The sequence below is a fragment of the Macaca nemestrina genome, chromosome 9, assembly GCF_043159975.1.
Source record: "Macaca nemestrina isolate mMacNem1 chromosome 9, mMacNem.hap1, whole genome shotgun sequence".
NCBI lineage: Eukaryota > Metazoa > Chordata > Mammalia > Primates > Cercopithecidae > Macaca > Macaca nemestrina.
Genome location: NC_092133.1, coordinates 48,716,839 through 48,743,927, shown reverse-complemented (window position 1 = coordinate 48,743,927; position 27,089 = coordinate 48,716,839).

Genomic DNA, 27,089 nt, shown 5'->3' with positions numbered 1-27,089 from the left:
TTTAAATCCTGACGAAGAAAATAATTAAGCTACTACACTCTGTCAGTGGACTGAAACCCTGAATGAAAAAAGAAACATACTTTGACTTCATTCAGTGAAAATATACTTGTGTTTTAATCAGTGTTCTAAGAAAGTTTATATTTCACCTCATTTAACTTCACAACAAACCCATATGGTACATATGATAATTATGCAAATGAGGAGATGAAGCCTAAGAGAGGTTGGGGACATTGGCAAGGTTTCCCTATTAATGGGTGGGCAAAGCAAAGGGATAGCTTCCATCGGTTGAGAGGTAGCCAGAAAAAAAGGACAATTTTGAGCTAGGCATGGACTTGAAACTATTTCTAACACCCACTAGCTGCACAGCCATGACAAATTATTTAGCCTCTTAGAGGATCTGGGTAAGTTGATGATTATACCCGTCTCCTGTGCTGTGAGAATGAAAAAGGATTGAGTCTCTGAAGTATAGTAGGTGTTACATAAATGTTTGTTCAATATATTATTGAATAATTGATTAGTGACAAGTTGCAGCGTATTTTTTTAAATTTCACAGTTTCCAGAAATTTTATTTTGAAACTGATATTAAATTTTAAGGCAATATTAAATATTGCTTATCAAACAAACACAATAATACAAAGTATTTAATGAGATAGTGTATCACATGTTCAGGGTTTTAGACAAAATAAAGAGATAAAAATTAACCTTGCAGATTTTTAAGAAAAATAAATGGCTATTGTTATTCTTTTTTAAAATTATACTTTAAGTTCTAGGGTACATGTGCACAACATGCAGGTTTGTTACATATGTATACATGTGCCACATTGGTGTGCGCAGCATGGTTTAAATGAGGATAAATAGATTAATATGTATGACTTCTTGGCACATATAAGTACTAACAAGTGTCGCATAATACTAAAGAATAATAATGATTATTGAAGTCTCCAAATAAACATAACTATTATTATTATTAACTTACCAAACTTGAGTTGCAGGTCTTAGCTCCTGTTTGCAAGTTATCTCAGTCAGAAATTATGCATATTCAGCCCACCTAGAGCAAAACTTCTCTCATCATAAAGCTGAAAGCCATGTATTTGTGCTCTTATCTTTGAAGTTGCCTATCACATTTTGCCTGTTTTTCCCAGTTTATTTTTCCAATATTCTGTACAGAACTACATTAGAAAAATAAAAAACCTGTCAGTGCCTGTGGCTACCTTTTACAAAACTTGCCTCTCTAATTGGGGCCAGCAATATTCCATGTTCCTTTTCTGCTGGTCAGGGGCTATTTCCTTGTTTAGGAGAGATTTGACACTGCCATTTCCAATTCACAAACTCACATGTCACTGTCACAGGCCTGGTTTTGATCTTTGAAGCACCTCTTCCTAAACTGGTATTCAGACCCCTTGCTTTTAAGGAAAGGAGACCTGGTGCCTCCATCAGATATTATTACCCTGAGGAGAAACACAAATCCTGCCATGACAGAAGTGGCTTGTGACATAAGCATGCTGTTGTCTCCAAGAGTCTAGCATGAACAAGTAGACTGAAGGGGACAGCCCAGCCTGCTGACTGGCGTTGCATGTACAGGAAGCCAGCTGGACAAAGGGCTGAATCTGTTTCAAATTAGGGGAGTAGAAATACAGTAAGATGATTGCACTGTGATTAAATAACTGAAAACAATTTACCAGCTCAATAAGTTGTCACACCATCTGTCACATAAATGAGACAGTAAAACAGATTTGGTCTATAGCACAGTCTGATGAAATGCAAACCAGATCTGATTATTCAGTTTTTAAATTCACTGTTTTCATTACCTTCGTGGAATGAATTTCTTAGTTTTAGTAGCCATTCATCAAGAATTTAGTTCTCTCCTTGAGGCCCCTGTGTTTTGCCTTTTCATTTTCTGAAATCATATTTTAGGAGAGCGCAGCTTTGAGGCTGTACTCAAGAATCTGTCATCTTTTCATTCATTTTAAGAATCAGTGCAACTTGAAATTCCCTCTACTAATAATAGCTTCCATTTGTCGAGGACTTATTATGTGCCAGGCTATGGTTTTTATAGGTAGCCACATTTAATACTCACAGCAACCATAGAGGAAAGATTTTATAATCCTCATTTTATGGATGGAAAAACTGTGGCTAAAAAAATTAGATATTAGTAATGTACTCAGGATCACACAAAACCTAAGTGAAAGATCTAGAATTTAAATGGGTCTGTCTGACTCCAAAGCTTGTGGTTTTCATCACTTACTTTTCATTTAGATCAGACTCAATTAAAAAAAAAAATTCCTAAGTACCATTGGCCAGATACTCTGGGGAATTCAGGGTAACTGTATAGCAGATTCAAGTGGAAGGAGCAATATATAAGGGATAGTACAGGCAAACAGGTATAATTACTGAAACTGAAGTTTTGTTAAATTCCCACTTCATTACCCCAAGCCAATAAATACAGCCATCTAAGCCCCATGGAGAAAACCTAGAAGTGTGCTACTGAGTTGACAAAAGGAGCTATAGATATAAATAGCATGCGCCTTAACGCAGTAATTGGAAAACAGGTTTTCAACTCACTGCAGATAACTTTTATTCTGATACTTTATAGCCTGAAGATAAGAAGAAAATGGGCAACTCTTCATAATCTTGAGATACATACACACACATTGCCACTGTGTGAATTATAGTGATGTATTGCCTTTTAGCTCCAAACCCACTGTTTTTGTCCTGGTATAGGATCCTGTAAGTGTTCCTCTTTGTGAGCCAGCCATTGTCAGTAGAATATGTGGGGGAATATGGGACACTGCAAGAGAAGAAAGTTTCTCCTCCTTGTTCAGTTGCTATATACCTTGCTCCAACAGCTCACTGCAGCTCTCCTACCACTGGTTTGAGGAGACTCAGTGGTGCACCCCCTTCCAAAGAGTTTTGCCAGAGCAACCATGAAAGTTTTCCAGTAAATCGTGCCAGCACCCCAGTGGCAGCTTCCCAGCAAGTCCCCAGTGAGTGGCTCCCAGCTTTATAGTTACTGCCTGCAGCACTCAGTAAAGTTTACCATCCACTGGGCACAGCCACACTCCTAAAGAAGTCTGGATCTCAGCCTTGGTGAGGGAAGCTCTTCCAAGTTTGCTCCTACTTTAGGTATTCTCTCAGCCCTCGAATTAGACATTGTTCTTTACATCTGTTATCCCCACACTTCCATTACACTTAACGTCAAAATGCAATGTCTTCCATAAATCTTGTCAGATTCCTAATGTAATTGTGTCTGTTTTCTGAATTTCGATTAATAATTTATTTAAACCTCTCATATACTTCTTGGCACTTTCTCCCTTATGTTTTAACTATAATAAATATGAATTGGTTTGTACCACTCAGAGTGTGAATAAAATCACACTGTTTATTTATTATATCAGAATGAGGTTCTAGAAATATAAAACAGTTTAAGTTTAGCAGGAAGTCCAGAACCACATTCTTAAGGCCACCTATTTACCGTCTTAGATAATACAAAAAAAAATCAGTCCAGAAAACAGGTCTCCCAGCTTCTCTTCTCCAGAGCAAAAGGACCAGTGCTTACCCATTATGCAGAGTAAGAAAGCAGAGGTTTAGACTGCCAGCAAAATAGGGCATCAACAAGGTGAGGAAAGTTTACATTATTAATTTTTATAGTTTTTTCATCTACAAATATAGAAAGTGTTTTTATTTTAGCATGCACACAAGTTTAGCATTTTATAGCTTAGTATTATTTTGACTTTGATTCACACATGGACAGCTGAGTGAGAGTTTCTTAAACTTTTCAGTGCTCTGAGCCTCTGAACATCTTATCTTGGAAGAATCTTGACATTGCCGGGTTTGCCACCACCGACCCTTGCTTGCATACAGAACAACTGAGTTGTTAGGTCTTCCTTCCTCTGCTCATTACTGCTTTCATCCTATGTCCCTGCATAGGCCAGCCTGGTTTTTTGAAGGACAGTGGCTCTGAGTGTGATTTCATTCCTTCATAACCAACTTGGTTATGGCTTGCCCTGGCTCAAGGCCTCAGTGCTAATGTCCAGACCATCTGGGTACCACATCTGGAAAGCCATATTGGAACCTCTGGATCTCAGGGGGCTGAAACACCCAGCCACATGGAACCTGCAGTCTTTATGTCCTCCATGTCCTGAGAGATCTATCCAGCATGAAGGATTCATTTCACATGCTGGTCATTGATCTGAAAAGCTTAGGTGGTCAATTAGAAAAGACTGAAAGGGGAGGCCTAAGCACTCTCAGTGAGTCACTCTCCCATTCCTTCCAATAGTCACTCTTCCTGAGGATGGATACAGAATTTCTTGCACACACACACACTCATGCATACACATACATAATAAATTCCTGAATGGTCATCTTTGTATTTTGTTATAACCTTGTCTTATGTTTTCCACTCAAGTCAAAATCCTAAATGTAAACTCAGTGCATAATTTCTATCTTTAGTGCTCGACATAAAGTAATATTTTGCCATAAAGTAAGTGGAAAAAATACTTATTGAATTAGAGAGTGAATGATGGCATTATTTTTAATTCCAAAAACTTCATTTGATTAGTATAATCACATAATTAACAGTTTCACTTTACCAATAATAAATCATTGAGAGTAACAGAATCAGGACTCAAAAACTGCTTATTTAGAGACTAGTTATAACCAATGAATATTTCAGAAAAAAAAAAATTAGGCACCCACTTACTATGTGCCTGGAACTATGCTAGGTGCTGGAGTCACAAACACAAATCAGGTAAGATGCCTGCTATTAAGAAGTTTCTAGTTTATAAAGGACAACCAGCACATAGGTGAAAATTCATTTTTCAAGGTAACAAGGCCAATGAAGATGAGTATAAAATGCTAGTGGTGCAGAGGACACACAGTTATGTAGCATTCGGTGATTCCACCAATATAACACTCAATATACTCTAGTGGAATTGCCAATTGAATAAATAATTGCCTTTTCTAAAACATTGTAAGCTCGAAGAGATCACTGCCTCTATTATGTTCCCTATAATCTCCCAAGTAACTAGCAGAGATCTTGGTGCATAATAGGCACTAAATAATCTCATGAGCAAATGAATGAATGAATGATACTACTACTGCTACTGCTACTAATAGCCAGAGGAGAAAGTCAAGGAAACACAGACTTTACTTTAGGAGACAGGACTCCAGTGTCAGATGCATCTGATTTTGAATCCTATATGCCCCATTTACTAACTGGGTGGACTAACGTGTTGCCTTTCTAGACCTGGGTTTTTATATCTTTGAAATGGAAATAATACTATTACTTCACTCTAGCTTTATGTGAGGTTTAAGATAATAAATATAGATGCTCGGTGCACTGCCTAAAGCTTAGTAGGCATTTATTAAGTACTTACCATTTTATAAATATTACTATTTCCTATATTTTCTCTTTTGTCATTTATAGTAGAAGCAGAGGAAGAAAGTGGCAATATGTCTTCTCAATGTAAATTTAATAACGCTTTACATTTGTTGACAAGAGAATAAAAGGGCTCCCCAAACCTTCTTTTGAAATGTTAATAATTATTAGTCCTGACGTATTAATAATTTTCACAATTTGAAATTCAAAGGCTTATATATCTGTATTTGAATTTTCTGTGTGAGAAGTTGATGATAAATCAGGTGTATTCTCTTAAAATAAGTTTCAGTTAAACTGACTGAGGCATTTATTTCGGAGACTATAATGGTTCTCATTTTATACTGAAAGCTTTAGAAAATATAGATAAACTTCGTCACAATAATTTTTTCCTTCAGGGATTTATCCCAAGAATCAATCACTAGATACATGCAATGATTTCAATACAAGTTTGTTCATGTTAGTGGTATTTAGAGTGAAACTGAAAATCCAAGTATCTGATAATGGTAATTGGTTAAGTAAATTATGACTCAATGGAATATTAGAATACCATTAAATGTGATGGTATACAGAATATTAGTAACATGAAGCAGTGTTTCCAATATATTAAGCAGATTTAAAACCGTAAACACATTAAACATCAATATAAATGTCTGTGTGTATAAATATTCATGTATTTATAGTTATATGCGTATAATGACAAAGTATATAATCAAAATATTAGCAAGGATATTTTACTTAATAAGAATAAAACCATTTTTATTTTATCTCCTGGTGGACTTTTCATGATTAATTTATATAAGATGGATTATAAACAGCACTTTTAAAATGTAACATAGCATTACATACTTTCAGTTTTATAATTTAAGAATTAAAGGCTTTATTTATGGGCTTTTAAGCATTTTTTTTAAGTCACCATTTTGAAGGGCTTAACTGGGTAAACAACACTCAGCACAAAGTCTGATGACCAATACATTTGTACCTATTAGAATTACCACAGCTATAAATTTTGTAAAAGAAAATTTTATTTTATTTAAGTGCTTTAGAATAAAAATTTGCCTTAAAAGCTGGTTTGGTAATTCTGCATTTTTATAGAGCAACACAACTTATTGTTATATAACCCTTTATCCTGTTTCTTTATATATTTCTTTTTTAAGAAGGTAAAATATATACTATTTTATTATAAGTCCATTGGCTGTCAAATAGGCATCTGTGTTAAGCAGAATAATCTTCCCTGCAAAATATTCACATTCTAATTCCCAGAACTAGTGAACAGGTTGCCTAACGTGGCAAAGGAAAATTAAGGTTGCAGATAGAATTCAGGTTGCTGATTAGCTGACTTTAATATAGGGAGATTATTGGGGATTATCTTGAGGGGCCCAGCATAATCACAAAGGTCCTTAAAAGTGGAAGAATAAGGTAGAAGAGTCAGAGTGATGCAATGTGAGAAGGCCTCAATCCTTCTTGACTGACTTTGAAGGTGGAAGAGGGCTCCTGAGCCAGAGAAAGTAAGAAGCTTCTAAATACTGGAAAATGCCAGAAAACAGATTCTTCCTTACAGCCTCCAAAAGAAAGGATAGACCCCGTGACTACCTTGATTTTAGCCCAGTGAGATACATGCCAACATTTTAACTTATAAAACTACAAGAAAATTAGGTTGTGTTGCTTTAAGCTATTAAGTTTGTGGTAATTTGTTATTAACAGCAGTAGGAAACCAATACATCGTCTCAAAATTAACAATGGCAAAATCAAATTTTTAATGTTTTTCCTTAAATTTGCTCCTTCTCTGGGCTTTCCCACTCAAGAAACAGCCTGGCATCCTTACAGCTGCTGAAATCATAAATTTTTGAGTCATCCTTGACTTCTTCCTTTTATAGCGAATTCTGCAAAGATTCTGGTCAGCTCTACCTTCTAAATATACACAGAACTGAAGTACTGCTCATCATTTCCACTGCTATCAAGTTAGTGATAGCCACTATCGCCTCAAAGACTGCAGTACCAATTCAATTCTGTCTTGTTGTTTTCAGCCTGGCTCCATCATAGATTATTCCTCAATTAGGAGTCAGAAGAATGTCTTTGAATGTGTAATTCCATCTATGCCATTTTGCTCAAAGTCTCCTTATGGCTCTTCATCTTAATGAAATAAAGTAGTTCTTACTGTGGCCTACAAAATCCTACATGAGTTAGCCCCCAGAAACCTCTTAATTACATCCTTTACCATGTTTTCCTCTGTCATACTGTGCCAGCCATATAGTCCTCTTCACTGCTTCTAGAACGCTACACGCACATTACTGCTGACGTATTTTCCCTTGCTGGTGGAATACTCTCCCCAGATACCTATCCACATGGCTGGCTCCAGCACTTCATTCTGATTTTCCCTGACACACTGTCTAAAACAGTCTGTTCTCTCTCCCATTACTCTGTGTCTCCTTGTACTATTTTATTTTTCTCTTGGCACTTACCACTACTCGTTTATTTGTTTTCTGTGTCTTGTCTCATTTGAACGTAATTACTATGAGAACAGAGATGTGATCTATTTTTGTGAGTGTTCACTACTATACTTCCCTTATCCAAATCAGTGTCTGAGTCATAGGAAGTGTTCAGTAGATGTTTTTAAACAGAGGAATAGTGATGCTTAAATTTTCATCTTAAGCAGATGCTTTAAACTGTTCATCTGTTCAGAAGCCTTCAGTCAACTCTTTTGCAAAACTCAAAGCAAAATTTTCTACATTGGATGAATGATTTTTATCCATAAAGGAAATCATAGAGATCCTGGAAAAAACTAAAAAATGTAAAAAAAAAAAAAAAAAAAAAAAAAAAGTCAATGACAAAAAGAAGCTCAAGGTTCAAATTGTGTCAGACCATGAACTCTCAGATGCTCTGGAGTCAAATTTTACCTAGTTTTGTCATTTATAAGCTGTGTTTTCTTGGCCAAGTTACTTATCTTCTCTGTGCCTCCATTTCTTCTCTATAAAATAGAAATAATAATAATACTTACTACATAGTGTTGTTATAAGGATTAAATAAACTACTATTTGATAATACTTTGAATAATGCCTGTCATACTAAGTATGTATCATAGTTTTGTAAATAAATGTCTTCCTTTTCCATTTATAGGTTTTTTCAGAGCATCAAAAACCTGTTTACTTGTTTTTTTAAAGTATAACATTGAAGTTGAACATCGTAAACATAGATACTAAAAATCAAACCATAGAGTAATTGCATGTTTGAATATAGGTGTAAAGATCATGTAAATAAATATTAACAAATAGTTTAGCAGTATATTTCAGGTATATTACAAAATAATTAAGTGTGATTCAAACCTGAAATGTAAGGATGATTCAGTAGTATAAAATATGTTAACATGGGAGGGAAAAATATGATCTTAATTAATGGTGGAAGCATTTGACAAAATGAAATTTCCATCATTAGTAATGGAGAAAAATATTCAATAGTTCCTAATTATCTGTCTTTAAAAATTTTCTGACACACACATTAATTTTAATTCTAAAAATCAGGCTAGGAATGGAGACACTGCTAGTTCAAAATATTGATTTAATATAATTAAAATATATTAACAAATTTAATAAACAATATTTAACTAGCCCTATTACAAAATTCTAGAAATAAACTGTTTACCTTCATAGAAGAACCTAGATAAATTTTCTAGATTTCTTTTTTTTTTTTTTTTTTTTTTGAGACGGAGTCTCGCTGTGTCGCCCAGGCTGGAGTGCAGTGGCCGGATCTCAGCTCACTGCAAGCTCTGCCTCCCGGGTTTTTACGCCATTCTCCTGCCTCAGCCTCCCGAGTAGCCAGGACTACAGGCGCCCGCCACCTCGTCCGGCTAGTTTTTTGTATTTTTTAGTAGAGACGGGGTTTCACCATGTTAGCCAGGATGGTCTCGAACTCCTGACCTCGTGATCCGCCCGTCTCGGCCTCCCAAAGTGCTGGGATTACAGGCTTGAGCCACCACGCCCGGCCAATTTTCTAGATTTCTTAAACTCAGAGACAAATTTCATTTTAAACATTAGTAAATATTACAATCAGTATGCAGAAATTAGGTTATAGTAAATTTTATTTAAATTATATTAAAATGTCTAGAATTAAAATGCCAAGCTCCAGGTGAGTTCACATGACTGGTCTAAGATAGAATTTCCCAACTTTTTGTTCCCAGGACCCCTTCACCCTCTTGGAATTATTGAGGATTCCAACTATTTTTTGTTTATCTGGGTCATATCTATTAATATTTACTATGTTAGCAGTTAAAATAACTATTTTAAAAATAGTAAGAATAAACATCATTTTCTTTTAAAGGGAATCTTGCCATATCACCCAGGCTGTTCTTCAACGTCTTGGACTCAAGTATTCCTCCCACCTCGGCTTCCTGGATAGGTGGTCTACAGATGTGTATGCTACTGTGCCTAATTTTCTTTATGTTTATTTTTTAAAGATGGACTTTCACTATGTTGCTCACATTGGTCTCAAACTCCTGGCTTCAAGCAATCCTCGTGGCTCAGCCTCTCAAGTAGCTAGGATTATAGGCATGAGCCACCATGCCTGACAATAAACCCATTTTATGTTAAAAATAACTTATTTTATGAAGAATGGGTCCCAGGGATCCCCAGGGGTCCCCTGACCACACTTTGAAAATTACTGGTTCAAAATTACTCATCCTTCTATCCAATGAATGAGGGGCTAGTCTAAAACACAGTCAGTGTTAGGCAATCCCCCAGCCACAGGGCTTGGATCATGAATAGCGAAATTACTCAATTCAGGCCAGTGAATCTTAAAGAGAAGATGGGGCTTCTGAGACATTAGTTTCTCTCTTAAGGTAAAACCCGTGGAAGAGGCCATCTTTCTTTTCCCTTGGGTGTTGTGACATGTGAAAGACAGCCATAGATTTTTGATTACCTAGGACAGTTCCAGTGTATGCCCACTGTCTTAAAGTGAGTATTAATTCCATTACCTTTCACCTTCCAGAATTTTCCAGGTAAGTGATAAATTAGACAGTTTCTTTAGAAATATAGATATAATACAAAGGATTGCATTGGCTATTTTTCCAGTATGAAAAAAGCAGAAAAAAAGCAATGCTAAGGAAACAGCCAAGGAAATCACAGAGAACACAGCCAGGGAGACACTTAGCCTGAAATCATTTTCCGACTGGATTACAATAGATTTCTATTCCAATTTATATCCTTACTTTTGAAATCAATTTGAATTTGGATCTCTAGTATCTGCAGCTAAAGGCAGCCTAACTGAAATACTCCATCACCTCAAGTGATAGGTGATAAGAGCTTGATGTGTATTCATCCACCTTTTTCCTTGGTAATACAACAGGTACATTCTCTTACATACGTATTTCACATAATAGGTTTTTGGGTTTTTGGCTGAAGTTTGTTTTTATGAAAGTGAAGTTATTATACATGTATTTAATAACATATATCTCACTGCTTTTTCATAGTTCCATAATATATTATCATATAAATATATCATCATTTTTCTCCTGTTCTTGGGCATACAGGTTGTTTTCAGGGTTTGCCATTATCAATAATGTAGAATTGATTATTTTTTTAGCTCATATTCTTTGTGTGTTGCTTTTATTATGATAGGATAGATTCTGAAATCTGGGACTGCTTGATCAAAGGGTATGTGAGGATTATCATTCTTAAAAGTAATTAGGAAACACTGTAGATGGAAAAGCACTTGTGTAAATAAAAACCTCAAGACGTACTTAGAAGAAGCAATGATCTGAATGTGTAATTCTTCCTCTCTCATGGTAAAGTTAGGGAAAGAGAGAGGTTTGGAATTTAATTGACCTATTTTAGTCATTACCGAACTACTCAATTTGCCCAAATGTTTCTGGAACAGAAAGTGGATGAGAATTAAACGAAGATACAGTCTTTCCATTGGGGAACTCTTTCCACACCTTGGCATGATGAAGATACAGATTTTACATGTTACACACAATCAGTAGCTATATAAAATATAAACTACTCAATCATTCAGATACATATATTTTATTTAAATGACAATAGACTTTTTATCAGTAACTAGAAAAGTGATTTCACAAATCACAATAGGATGTAGAAGATTAAACTCTTGAAAACCATTTTTCTTTATTACCTTATGGGGCATATAAGAATACATAAGCCTAATAGTGTGTCTTATAGGGAATGAAATGAATAATTTATTTTAAGGCTCTGGTGTTAAAGATTTATATAACATTCATAAATGAGTAAAAGGAGGTTATGAATCAGTCATCAGATTATTTTTCTATTATTACCCATGTAAAAAAAAATACTGTGTCCTGGTTTTATACCAATGTTCAATTTATAAAGACAGAGTTTTAAGTTTCTGTCTAGCCTTCTCTTTTTTGTAACTTGAATATGGAATAAAGGATGAAGAAGGCAGACAGAAGAAGGTGAAGATGGAAGTTATGACTAAAATAAATAATTCATCAATTTCTTTTAATATTTGTCTTCCAACTAGAGGATATAAGCAGTTCATCCAGTGAGAAAATTCATTTATTGCACATAGAGTTCAAGGACTACTCTGAGTTTCATACCTATAAATTTTGGAGCTATCAAATTATAATTCAATTAATTAAAGCAGACCCAAGACTTTGGAAGAGAACATTATATTAAAATGTTCCCTTGAGCATTTCAATTTATGTGTTTATGTGAATATAAAATACATAAACTTGGTATAATATGAAAAATGTAGTCTAAGGTTTCTCTCCTAGCCGTCTCTTTTTCCCAAGACTTTTACTAGATACTTTTCCAGAGATGGACGACAGTATGTATATATGTGTATTACTGCTTTTATTACAAGTGATAGTCTCCTATGCTACTGAAAACATCACGCTTTTTCTTAACATCATATCATATAATTACAATTCAGTGCATATAGAGTATATAGTTCTTTTTGACCAGCTTCATGTATTCTACTAGTCATTTTTTATTAGACATCTATATTGTTTTTCTTTTGCTATTATAAACAAGTTGCAATGAATATCTTTGCACATGTCCTTTGTATATGTAGGAAGATTCTAGAAGTCAAATGGTATATAAATTTTACATTTTGATAGTATTGCAAAATTGCATTTTATAGAGGTTGAACTCATCCCACTAATCGTGTGTGAGTTGTCTGCATCCTTACATTCTCAGGCACAAAATGTTTTGAACTTTGAAATTTGCAAATCTGATAAATCAAAAATTGTATATTACTTTTGGCATTGTCTGATTGTAGGTGAGGCTGATATTCTTCTCGTCTTTAAGGCTTTTTTTGTTGTTCCTGCTGTTTCTAACCTTTGCTCATTTTATTTTCTATTGACATTGTTTATATTTTCTATTGGTTATTTGTTACTAAATTCGTTGTAAATGTGTTGCTGGTCTTTATGCATTAAAGACACTAGCCCTCTGTGTGTAGTATTTATGGTAAATACATGTTCTTTGTCTGTCATGTATTTTTATTATCATTCCTCTTACAGATAATTTTAAATTTTAATATAGATAATTTCAATATTACAAGAAATAAAAATTATCTACTTTTATGGTCAGGATTTGGTGTAATTCTTAGAATGGTTAATTCTTAGATTTTTCTTTAAACATTTATTAAGTTGCTAGTTTTATTTTTCTTATTTGAATCTCTGTTCCATCTGAAATATATTTTGGTATAATAAGTGATTACAAATTTAACCATTTGCCTTGACCCATTTATTGACTAACCGTCTTTATTTCACAGAGAGACAATGTCACCTTTTTTGTGTAGTAAATTATATACATAAAAAATACATATACTTAAAAAAACATAAATTATGTTTTAATTATCAGCAAAGCTAGCTTCCCCTATATTTCTTTATTTTTCAGAATTTGTCTGGCCATATTTGAGTTCAGGATTGTTCTTCCAAGAAGCAAACTTATCAGTGTACTATGCAAAAAGATATTGATGGGACCAGTCGTGGGATTTAGGAAATATCTAATATAATTCTATTTAACTTTACTTTTTAAACATCAAACAAGAAACATTGGTTTTCGTTAAAAGGAGAAGACACGTCACTAGGGGTGCAGATATGGCATCAACTTTAATGTTTTCCCCAGAAAACACTTCCAACAACGTCATTCCCGTGAGTTTGTCCTCAGAACATTCCTGGATTGAGGTATTCAGTTGTTGTTATTTGGGAAATGGAGCATATTATCTGAATTCCTACAACAAAAGAAAATTGTGGGTATGTGTTCTTTTTTTCTCTTTTGCCATGTTTTCTGATCTAGTTTCCACTAATTAAGCAGTAATTTAGTCTCTTACACTTTGAAGTTTCACTCATTACCTGGCTTCTGTAAGTCAACAAAAGGCAACATCTAAAGCTCTTAGTATTGGACCATCACTTTGGGGACTGCTAATTGAATGTAATTACTTTATTTTGTGCCAGGGCTCATACTTGCAACATTGCCTTGTAATAATTTAAATTGTCTGCATACTGCAGGGGGACTGTTTGACGCCAGAGTGGAGACGGTCAGGCAGCCACTCGGGCCTTGGAAGCAAAGTCAAAAGTAAGGAGACATTGTCATTTGGCTACCTACTCATTAGCTGCCTTCTACGGCTGTCTGTTGTTTTGAGTGAACAGGATGTGTCGTAACTGCATCTTGCCCCTAAAAATAGCTGTGAAAACATGCATTTGGGATGTACAGTAATTGGTTGCTTAGTTGATCACAGATATTTTTAAAGACTTTGGGAAAAGGCAAGATATTTTTAAACTGTGACCTTGCCATGCAATACCACATTACTTTTCTCTCTCTCTCCTCCCTCTCTCAATCTCTCTCTGTGTGTGCATATACAAGGTATATATGTATGTGTATATATACATATATATATACACACACACAGAGAGAGAGAGAGAGAGTTGTAATGGCAAAAAATGAAAAAGATGAAACTGAAATTTAGAGATTGTCTTTTTAAATCCTGCTTGAGGTATTTGAAGCATGGTGTGTTGCTAAAGAATAAAATCAACTCCTCTTGTCATTTCCCTGGTCTGATATTTTGGCAACTACTTTGCTTCCAAGGGGATTCATCGTTCAAACTTTTTTTTTTTTTTTTTTTTTCCCCACAGCATGGTAGAAGAAAGTTTATTGTAGAAGGAGGAAATTACAAGCCTGAAACCCTAACAGGCTCAGGAAATCTCTCTGACCCACACACTAGGTGCAATCCAACCTGAATTTTTGCCTCTACTTGGGTGATTAATCATATGGTGAATCTGGCCTCACTGGCTCTAATAATAGGGCTTGCCTTTGGCTCTTTGTGGACCAGGGAAATAAGAGCATCTTTCGCGAGTGTCAGAATACTCCCCTTTTGTTAATGGTGCCAGCAGGTCTACACCACTGGCAGTTAAAGCTAATATGAGCCTTTCGTTCTCAAATTGCACACAAGAATTTTTTTTTAAGTACTACAGTTTTGAAAGAAAGAGTAACATATATGGCAACAGGAAAAAAAAATTACTAAAAAAGATTTTAAATTGGATAAAATTAAGTGCAATCTTTGATTTACCTGAATCTGTTTTAATTATTTCTTCATGATGCTTAGAAGAATACCATGACCACTAAAGCAATAGATGCCTATTCTTTCCTGATATGATATGTGCTTACTGTATGCTTTTTAAAAAAGTAATTCAAATATCATAATACTTTTCAAAACATATAATTCAGTTGTTTTCAGTATATTCACAAAACTATATAGCCATTACCACTCTCTAATTCCATGTCATTTTCATCTCCCCGATGTCAAAATCCGTACCTATTACTAGTCACTCCCCATTCAATACTCATCAACCCATGGTAGTATTTTCTCCACTTTCTGTCTCAGAATTGGCCCATTCTAAACATTTTCTATAAATGGACTCCAGTGATATGTGGCCTTTTGTGACTGATATCTTTCACTTGGCATAAGGTTTTCAAAGTCCATTCATGTTGTAACTTGTATCAGTACTTCATTCTTTTTAAAGTTTCAATAGTATTTCATTGTTTAGATACATTACATTTTGTGTATCCACTCTTCACTGGTAGATGGTTGTTTTTACTTTTTAGCTATTTTGAATAATGCTGCTATGAACATTTATGTATAAGTTTTTGTGTGGACATATATTTTCAGTTCTCTTTTGTATATGCCTAGGGGTAGAATTCCTGGGTCATATAGTGACTCTAAATTTAACTTTTTGAGGAAAGTGATTGCACCATTTTACATTCTCACCAGTAATCTGTGAGGGCTTCAAATTCTCTGCATCTTCAACAACACTTTTTAATGTCTGTCTTTTATATTGTAACCAACCCAGTAGTTATGAATAATTATCTCAAGGGTTTTTTGTTTTTTTGTTTTTTTTTAAGTTCTGGGGTACATATGCAGAACATACAGTTTTATTACTTAGGTATACACATGCCATGGTGGTTTGCTGCACCCATCAACCCGTCATCTACATTAGGTATTTCTCCTAATGCTATCTGTCCCCTACCCGCCAACAGGCACCCGTGTGTGATGTTCCCCTCCCTCTGTCCATGTGTTCTCAATGTTAATTTCCACTTAGGAGTGAGAACATGTGGTGTTTGGTTTTTATCCGCTTTTCCCTAATGACTAATGATGTTGACCATATTTTCTTGTATTTGTTGGTCATTTACATATCTTCTTTGGGAAAATGCCTACTCAAGTCCTTTCCCCTTTTAAAGTTAGGTTATCGTCTTTTCATTAAGTTGTAACGGTTCTTTGTGTATTTTGGATAGCAGACTATTATCAGATATATGACTTGCAAATATCTTCTCCCATTCCTTGGGTTGTCTTTTTCCTTTTTCATTAGTGTTATTGTCCAGTTTATCTAATTTCTTTTTTCTTTTGTATCCTGTGCTTTTGGTATGGCATTTAGGAAACCACTGCATAATCCTAGGTATCAAAATTTACCCGTATGTTTTCTTCTAAGAGTTTTATAGTTTTAACTCTTACATTTCAGTCTTTATTCCATTTTGAGTTAATTTTTTAATATGATGTAAGGTAAGAGTCCTACTTATTTCTTTTGCATAAGAATATCCAGTTGTCCTAGGGCTATTTGTTGAAAAGACTATTCTTATCCCATTTAATGGTCTTGGCACCTGGCTGAAAATTAACTTACCATGTATAGATTTATCTCTGAGCTTTCAATCACATTCCATTGAATTATATGTTTATCCTTTTGCCAGTATCATATGGTCTTGATTTTTGTAACTTTGTAATAAATTTTATAATGAGGGAGTGTGACTCTTCCAACTGTGCCTGTCTTTCAAGATTGTCTTGGGTGTGTGTTTAATTCTAACGTAATTATAATAAAATTACAATACAAATTTTGACCTGAAAAAATCTGAAAGCATAATTTGATTTTCAAAAAGTATTTTTAAAGATCGTCTCATAAAATTAATAATTTCAAATTATCTGAGTGTTCCAGTCTACTAACCGCTCTTCAGTAATAAAGGAACCTTTTAGTAAATGCCCTAACTCATCCAAAAGCCAATTTCTATTCAGCAAATTAATGTTTTAGAATGCTAAATTATTGTGGGAGTAAAGAATGCAATCAAATATTTTGAATTATATGCTTAGTGGATAATTTGTGTCAAAATACCTATGTTTAAGTTCTGTTATTCATTGCTGATGAACTAGAGCAAGGAAGTTTGTCTAATCTTGATTTTTCCTAATTTAAATTCATTATAAGTTTATGTTCCAGGCAGCTAGAAGGGAGGAAACGGGAAGTGAAGAGCACATGCTTCCCTCCACAGGTTCAATCAGAATACTGCACACACCACTCCCACTCAACATACCATTACCCAGAACTTAGTTACATTACCATTGCTAGCTCTTAAGAAAGACTGAGAAATAGCCTTAATTCTGGACAACAATGCTTTCAGCTAAATGCAGAGAAACTATCTGCTACAGCTAACACAGCCATTCCTCTGCCAAACTTCTCGGTTAAGTGCCCTTCACCTTTTATTGGCATGGCCAGTTTGTATATTTCATCCAGAAAAGTTTTAGCATGTGTGATGACCTTATTGTGATTACAATTTTCTTAGGCAGTTCTTTCATTTCTTATTTTTAGGTTTGAGTTTTGTCAAAGCACTGCAGATACTTGATAACAAGTCAAATATTACAGAAAAGTTAATAAAAAGCTACAGTTATGCCCTTTGCCCACATGTATTCTATAATTGTTACAATGCTTACTTTCATAACTATACGTATTTGAACTTCTGTTTACTGTTTTATCTACTTTAGACAATGCCTATTAGTTCTCCAACATGGAAAATAAGGATTTCACTCACCTACAGTATCCCATTCTCCATCTATTTACACATATCAAAGTTTACAAATTATTTGTTAGTTCTTATACTGGTTACCTTTATAACCCTTAATATACATACTTATAGCTCTGATTCCTATGCTATCAATTTTTCACAGTACTTTTTCATTCCTACTTTGTAAAATGGGGCCCCAGTATTTCTCTACTTTGTCTCTATTTCCAATTTTTCTGTCAACTACATTTTTAGTTGTACATTAGCAAAATTATGAATAATTTCATTCTGCCTGACAACTACATAAAGTCTTGATACATATTCTTATCAGTAGGCTGTGAAAGTTGGAGATCAATTGCAGGATTTATATTATTACGACTATGAAAATAAGACGATATGTTAGGTCAAGTGATATGCTAGAACTATATTTTCATATTTAGAGTTTTATTGCCTCAACTCTTGGGCAAATCAAAAGAGACTGTTCCTAGCATGAGTGTCAAATGAACTTTTCCCTTTCTATGCCTCATCAGCTGCTCAAAATTATGCCACATTTGAGTTCCTTTCTTGTTTGAAAGAACTAGTTATTGCTCTTAAAGTTTGTAATGTCCTTGATTTAGTTTCTTGAAGTATTTCCTTTATCATGCACTATTTATTCTTCTCCAATTCTCTATCCTATTATTGATGCAGTCCTTTTGCACACTGTTTTTTTTTTTTTTTTTTCTTACGGATCTCTCCCAAATCCTCTCTCCCTGCTCCTGTTGATTGGGTGCCCTCACCTTGCTGCATAGTGGTTATAATGGACTGTCCCATGACTGCTTTCGTGGTCTGAAAACTGACTCTTGAATCAAATGAATTCCACTTCATACGCTTTTATTTTTCAGAAATATTTCAAGTTAACTTCTCAAGAAAAATCCTTCTGAAATGTAAAATTACTGAATTCCTCCTTATAAGTAAAAAAATTCTCATTCTGCACCCACACTTAAATGCTGGATAAAGGGTCTAGGTTAAATTACTTTATTTCAAAACCTAAAATGCCTTCTTCCTTATGTCTTCCAAAATACCATATGAATCAAAGAATGTGATTTCATTTCCTATTTCTTTGCACACAACTTGGTTTTTCCTTTCTGAGCTCATTTATGATTTTATCTTTATCCTAGATATTCTGAATAGCAGTCTTTGAGTTAAGCACTTTTGAGATCTCCAGAACAGTTTCAATGTACTTTAGGTAGCCTGTGTGCCCCGGATTTAATGTATCAAATCACCAACTTTTGAAGAACCAGGATAGGATAATCACAACTAATAAAGTCAAATGCCCTAACTATAATTTTATTTTATTGGTGATGAATTTTTCTTCCAAAAGGATTAAAGATCAAAATTTTAAAATAATAATAAAATATGCTGGCATTTAAAAAACACATGGGTATATACATGACTTGTTCTGGAAATGAAAGACTTTATAGGCAATGATTAAAAGGAAGAAACAATAGAGAAAAACATTGTAAGTTTAATTACATAAATTTGAGAAACTTCTAAACTAAAAAAATAAAATATAATAAAGCAACTGAAAAACTGGGAAAATTATTGCAAGATCACCGTAGACAGAGGTTTTATATTCTTACTATGAAAATGAGCTCTCAGAAATTGAAAAGAACACGAAGTTAAAATTATTTTTTAAAACACAAAAAACTATCCCAAAAGATAAAAAATTCAAATATCCAAATAGTTGACTCACAAAACAAAAAATATAAAAACAAATGGAAAATAAATTATAAAAATATATTCCTTTTATATAAAATGTAAAGAAAAAGGGCAAGAAATTTGCCTTTTTTACATATAAAATTGCTGAACCAAAAATATTTTTTAATTTTAAATTAAGATGTTTAGTGATGACATGCTGTGAGAAACCAGGTACAAGCTCTTGTACCCACCTTGTGACACTTAAAAGTTGTAAAAAATGGGCTGGGTGTGGTGGCTCATGCCTGTAATCCCAGCACTTTGGAAGGCCGAGGCAGGAGGATCACGAGGTCAGGAGATCGAGACCATCCTGGCTAACACGGTGAAACCCCGTCTCTACTAAAAAATACAAAAAATTAGCTGGGCGTGGTAACAGGTGCCTGTAGTCCCAGCTACTCGGGAGGCTGAGGCAGGAGAATGGCATGAACCCGGGAGGTGGAGCTTGCAGTGAGCTGAGATAGTGCCACTGCACTCCAGCCTGGGTGACAGAGCAAGGCTCCATCTTAAAAAAAAAAAAAAAAAAAAAAAAAAAAAAAGGTTGTAAAAAATGTATAGCATTCACTTGACCAATATTTAATTTAATTAGTAATTAAATTAAATACGCCATAGAAGGTGTATTTTCTTTGACTTTGTAATACCATTTCTATTAATCTAAGCTAGGAAAAAATTAAATCATATGAGTATGTAAAGATGCATGTGTGAGAATATCCAACACTTAGCTGTTTATAATAAAATTTGAAATAACCTAAATGTCCAAAATTAGGGCTTACATCTGTGTCATATTCAGATAAGTGCATTAAAAACGATAGCATGTCTACATATTTACTGATATAAGAAGACACTGATATATTGTCCAATGGAAACTGCATCTTCAAAACAGCATATATATTATAATTCCATTTTTAAAACTGATGTACCTAATTGAAAAATTATGCCTGATTTGATCCAGAAGCTCAAATACCATCATATAAAATTATTGAAAAGTCCATAAAAACAGATGCAATTAACATTAAGAGTGGTGTTCTCTGGAATGTGATTTTGGTTTTCTTTATAATTTTCTGTATTTTCTAAAATATCTTAAATGAGCAGGTATTACAAGTGAGAAGGAAATGAGTCAGCTGAATCTTCTATTGAAAGATTTTATTTGGGTGCCTCTTGACAATCAGAGCTTCAGAATATAAAGTTTCTATTGACTTGGTATGGAATAAACTTCCATTTACCATGATAATTTCAACTTCTCTTACCTCACTTTTCATACAGGTCTTTGTGTTAACCTCACCACAGTAAATTTGTTTTCCCCGCATTTTTTTTTTCTTTCTGTGGTCTCATGTTTTCTAATTATTTAAAGACAAGCACTCATTCTTTACTTTGACAAAGTATAATTAGTATCCCCACCATTTGGGATGATATTTTTATAGGGTATTATAATAGGTTTTTTATGTATGAATTTGACTATTAAATAGAAATAGTTCACACTAAATACAGATAGAAAGAATAACCTATTTAATCAGATCAGATGATATGATTAAAGCCATTGTTCCTGTAGACAGAGGGTAGGTTATGTACTTACCCAGATAATTTGATTACTGTAAATAGTCAACTTTGCCTGAATTATCTGGATAATTGCCTCATTTCTCCATTTTACATAGCCTAAGGTTCTAGGTTTATTTTCGCGTCCCACAGACCACTTTCTGCAGTGATCAGCAATCAGAGAAAATCAGATTATCACTCTGTTTAACCTTCCTGTGCCTTGGGTAATTAAGTCAACAAATTATCTAAAGGCTCCAATGCGGAAGGGGATTGGTAGACTGTGGTTAAGACACATATTTACAGATTTTCCCTTAAGCTGCTTTTTTTTTTTTTTTTTAAGGAAGCTTTGATAAGAAGCATATGATCTCAATTATCATTAACTCTTTGTGGTTTCCGTGTTAGGGAGCTTGAACTAGACTTTAGAAGGCCTAGGACCCCCTTCCATGTGACCCTGAGCAGTATATTGGCAGCCTATTCACATTTTCCATCTCGTTATCTCACATCGAGAAAGCAGACTTAAATCACTCTTCACACGCTCATTACAGACTGAAGGACTATACTTACTTAAGCAGGCTGCTTTGGGATTTTCTTTAGTGACTTTTGGTTATATGCTTTTGAAATCAACTGAGCGTCTTTCTTTAAGGCTATATTTCAATACAAAATTCTTTAAAATGAAATCTCTTAAAATCTAAGGGAAAGATGTAGACATAAAAACAACTATCATATACAAATAAATAAGAACTTAATAAAAATATATTGCTATTGTTCCAAAATCTCACCTTTATTTTTTAACGTTTTATTTGTTTTTAATATTTTGAATTTAGTTTTTCTGTAGAAAAGGTTTAAAGGATACTAGAATGTGTAATAGCTGATGTGTCACAATACTGTTATTGATTACACATATTGATAAGCTACTCCAATATCAACCTTTGACTCAGAACTAAGAATGGGCTTAGAGTGAGGACTCACAGGATTTGGCCAACTGGAATGCACAGGCTGATGAGCCCAGCTATGTCTGAGTGCACAATTTCAAAGGAGCATGTCTGTCTCACTAATCCTGTGTAAATATGTATATCATTCAAGTTTTAATCAAATGAAGTGTTTTGTCTGATGGAACCCTTCAAACCTAGGGCAAATAATGTCAAGGAAAGTGGAGTTTTGTTCCCCAAATCATCTTATCAAACACTATATTTGTGATGAGGCAAATTTTCTGGTTATCTATGTATATATTATACTGCCATAGAAGTAAGAAAAATATTTCAAATACTATTAATTTGGTATATCACTCTCAAATCTAATAGAAAAGTGGCATCCTTTAAAAATAAGGACTTGGAGAATATATAATTGTACTTTTTCACTCATTGCTTTGATGAGAGAACAATTCTATAGTGTCTGCCAATACTGAGATTAATGTAAAAGCCAAAGCCACAGAAACACTTGGGTAAATAGTGGGTGTTTATGGCAATGGGATTTTGACATTGTGGCAACACACTTTATTAAATTTTATTGTGAAGAATTGTTACTGTTGCTCACTTTTAGAATAATATTTGAGTTTGATAACCATATGTTAATCAGAAATCAGCTTATTGCATCTTACTGTACAAAGGAACCATTACTGAATCTAAAAACAGTTGATAGTGACATTATCACTATTATTAATTTACAATAGTGGTTATTTGTCTGTTATTAAAACCACGTGAAAATGCCAATTAAAATTAACTTTTTAAAGCTGAGTTAACCCAGGAAAGAGACAATGCCCATCTTTTCCAGGGGCAGGGAACAATTTTCTGTCTTAACTACGCATAATCCTCCATAAAGATGTAGAAATTGAAGAGTACCTTATTACACCACAGATAATTTATCTATCTCATTTTGCAACTGAACAGAAAGTACCTGCCCTATTCCTGGTTTGCATGGAAGGGAGGCTAGATTAACTCACTGAGATATTCACCAAGACTTATGAATTATAAAAGGTGTTTTTTTTTTTCTATTTCAAGAGGATTATTTTATTGCCTTGGTAGCTGAAAGCAAATGTTAATATATTATTCCAAATGACTTGCCCAGTTTGCCTCCTAAGATATGGATTGAAAAAGAAATTATATTTTAGATAATGAAAGTAACGAGTACCCAATGTGAAACTTGAAAAATATGCAAAAAATAAATAAATAAATAATAGTTGGTAAGTAGAAATATTTTTATATATTTTTAGTGTCTTCTGTGAATATGCATTTTCCATAATTGAAAACACACTGAATATTATAATTTTGAGTCACATTTCTTCCTGACTTAGTATTATAGCATACGTATATCATTTAGAATTTATTATATTTCAAGGGTCAGTAAACACAATTCAAACTGGTTGAAACAAATCCAGGATATTATTGGCTAGAGAACTGAAAAATCCAGTGGGAGAAGTAGATTCAAGCACACACCAAAAGTGCGTCTGGGCTCTGGTTTTATTTACCTTCACTTCTCTCAGATGTACTTTCTTTACTTGGCTTTTCCTCATATTAGTTTCCCCTATGGTATGGAACTCAAACCACTAGTATCAGTTCCAGACTTTACACCCTCTTACCACTGTATTCAAAGAGAGTTATTGTTTTCCAAAGCTCTTATAAAAGAAAATATTTGTTCCAATATTTCTAGAAAAATCTCAAAGGTACACTCTAATTAGAGCTGTGTAGATCAGGTGCACGCCCCTAAAACAATCATGAAGAAAAGGGAATATTTTTTTTCTGATAGGCTTAGACTTGAGATACATGTTCCAACCAATCTGGTCCACATAGGCTGAGTACTGTTTAATGTGCTTATAACTACCACCTTAAAAGTATCTATGCACTTATAACTACTACATTAAAAGTATTTTCACAAATATCATTGTAATGTCTGTGTACTATCTCATTTTACTGTTATACCAACATTTTATTTAACATGCTTCTCTTATTAGACATTTAGGCTGTATCCAATATTTCTATAATGTAAATCATTTTGTGAATATCCTCTTTTATAAATATTTGGATGCCTCTGGTTTTAATCTTTTAAAGATTACTACAAGTATAATTGTTAGACCAAAGAAAACGATGTTTTTCTTTCTTATATTGCTTTTCAGAAGAACCATATATCTTATATGTAGGGATATCTATTACATTCTTGCCAGCATCATTATTTAAATATAAAATCTTTGTAATTTATCCTGTGAAATCATATACATCAGGGTTATTTTTATTCAACTTCATTTACTTTACTAATGAAATTGATATTTCTATTTATTAATAATTGAGAATAGTAATTGAGCACCACTGTCCACCAATTACTAGTCCGGACTTACTATAGATATCAGATTATTTCAACATCTTAAAACCTATATAATTAATTAACTTGCCAAAAGTAAAATAAATAGTTAATGGATGGCCATCCAGGATTCAAATCATGTTTACCTGACTCAAATCTAAGCTTTTAATAATCATAATCTTGCAAAACTACTTCCTGAATTATCCATAGCAACTATTTGTATTTCCTACTTTGTTATGTGGTTATAACATTAACTATGATTCACTGGGGATAATTCTAATCTCTGCTTGTTTCCAAAATCTAAAATAGCCAAAATACATCACAATTGAATATGACTATAGAATTGAAACTTTTCCAAGGAAAAATGAAAAATCTGGTGAAAGTCAAAGTCACAGTTACTACACAGATTACCACCATTCTGTCATTCAGCACATGAGTGCTAAACTAAAATGCTCTACATAACTTTGTATTATTAATGTTTGCAAAAGGCAAAAACAAAACAAAACAAAAACAAAAACAAAGAATTTATTGTGTTAGCCCTCTTCTCTACATCCTTGTCCATCTGTCATGCTTGAAAGCAAAGCCTACAAGTGTTAATAAGGTCTCTCTACAATTTGTATTTAAAATGCTTACAAAATTGGAAAGGGTAAGAGTATCTTGCCAACTTACACTAATATTCCCAGTTCACAGGTTGAAATATGAAAGGGAAGATTATAAAACTGGTATCTATGTGTTTGTATTAGCATGAAACAGAATTACATTCACAAAAGGCCTGTATTATTTTGCTAAAGAATATTCAGCATAGATCAAAGAAACACATTATTTTTATATTGTGTATATAGTATGCCATAGGAAAACTTTTTACCTTTTGTAAAAGTTTCTGGGGCATTGAGTTACCCACTAGAAGATGAATGTTTATATCCTAATTCATTTCACCAGAAATCTTTGTAAGTCATGTATATTTCTCTCTCTCACATACACACGTGCGCATAAAGATACTTACGGGAGGTCACATTCTACTTTATCTTATTGCACTTATATCACTTCAAAAAGTCACCAGTAGAGGGAGTAAATAATTTGAAAATTAAATTAATTTTGATGTACTTTATTTTTAAAGTTGTATAAATATTAATCTATTTCTGCAAAATATCTGACTAAAAAGTCCATTACTTATGCAAGATTTATAATTGTGTAAGACACTCTTAAAAATATAAAATATAATTACAAATAAAAGATTTATAACTGTAAAACACACTCAAAATATAATTATAATTACAAATATAATTTATAAATCTCTTAGTAATCTAAATCATAATCACACATGTTACAAAAAGAATATAGATTTGAATCAAATGGACCTGGGTTTTTCTATCCTTGCTCAGATTTTTCTCTAATTGTGGAACTTGAGAGAAGCCATTCAACTTACCTGTTTCATTTTTCGTATCTTCCACATGGAAACAAATAATAAATCAGAAATATGATGTCACAGAGCACAGGATTAAATATAATGATGTATGTAAAGTTATTAGTATTAAGAAATATTAGGATTCTTTTTACTTCATTAGTTTTCTCCATCTATGCATAATTCACCTTCTCCTCTTCCCACCTCCCTTTTGAGTAGCAACAACCTCTAGATAGGAAAGGAGTGAAAAGGGGTTGAAATAGCTCTCTGGCAAATTGTAATGTCCACCTCTAGTTGCTCTACCACATGATACACCATTCCGACTTCTCACAGCTCTGTCATCTCCTTAATGTTTTTGGTATTACCTGAAATTCCAAGACACGATCCCTTCAAAAATAATTATCTCCTCCCCAAAGACATCCTCCCCTTTTCTATTCTATTTCTTCAGTCACCATAGCAATATCCTACAATGTTGTTGAAGTATATCAGACTTTCCTAATGGGTTTGGTCATCTGAAGGGATTTAGAGTGTCCATGACAGAAAATTAAAGAAAAATCTCTAAGTAAATATTCCTGAAGTCTAATATAAAAATACCCATGAAATTAGGGATTCTTCAGTCAGGATATTCTCTTCAGGAGCATTCATTGCTTTTGAGCTTCTTTTCTGAACTCAGGTTTGAACTTTCTGGAAAGCCCTCCTTCCTCTAACCTCTTCTCTGAGAGTTACCACCCTTAGGGAATACAAACACGAGCTCACAGATGCTGGTTTTACTTCAGGCTCACTATTCTCATAGAATACTTCCCCAAGACTAAGTTGTCTGCTTGACATAGTACCCTAGACCTCTAGCAGGACACCCAAGGTGTTGCTTGGCACCTCATATCCCACAGAACACTCTGGGAAAAGGCTATTCCAGTTGGCTCCTCTTGAAGTCATCTGTTTAATTGTATTATGGTCAGTGGATAGCTGTTGGAGTATATCTAGGAAAACACACACACATTTCAATTTCCAAAGGACAAAATTTTATTCTTAGAGTTCATTTAATCCTACAGGAAGGAGAAACATATTTTCCTAACTGCATTAGTATTTGCAAGGTCACCCGTTTTACCAGGAGTTAGTAATTCACATTTTAGGCAGAGTGGCATGATAGTTTGTTTCACCTGAACAGACTCTCAATTGTGCGCTCAGACCTGCCCCAAATAATACATAAGCCAACTGATGACTTACTTATCTGCTAATTGTGACTGCCATAACTGCACAAATACTTGAGTTTACTCCTTATAAGGGTCCAGATAAACGGAGCAGCGTTTTCTTAGTGTATGCCCCACAGCTGACCTTTGAGAAGGCACTACAAAGTATGTGCCAGAGACTCATGGAAGGCAGGAGCAGATGCTACTTACCATAGGAAAAGCGAGAGATGTATCAGTGTTAGGAAATGGCGTACTGGTAGAAAAACAGGCAGAAAAAAGGT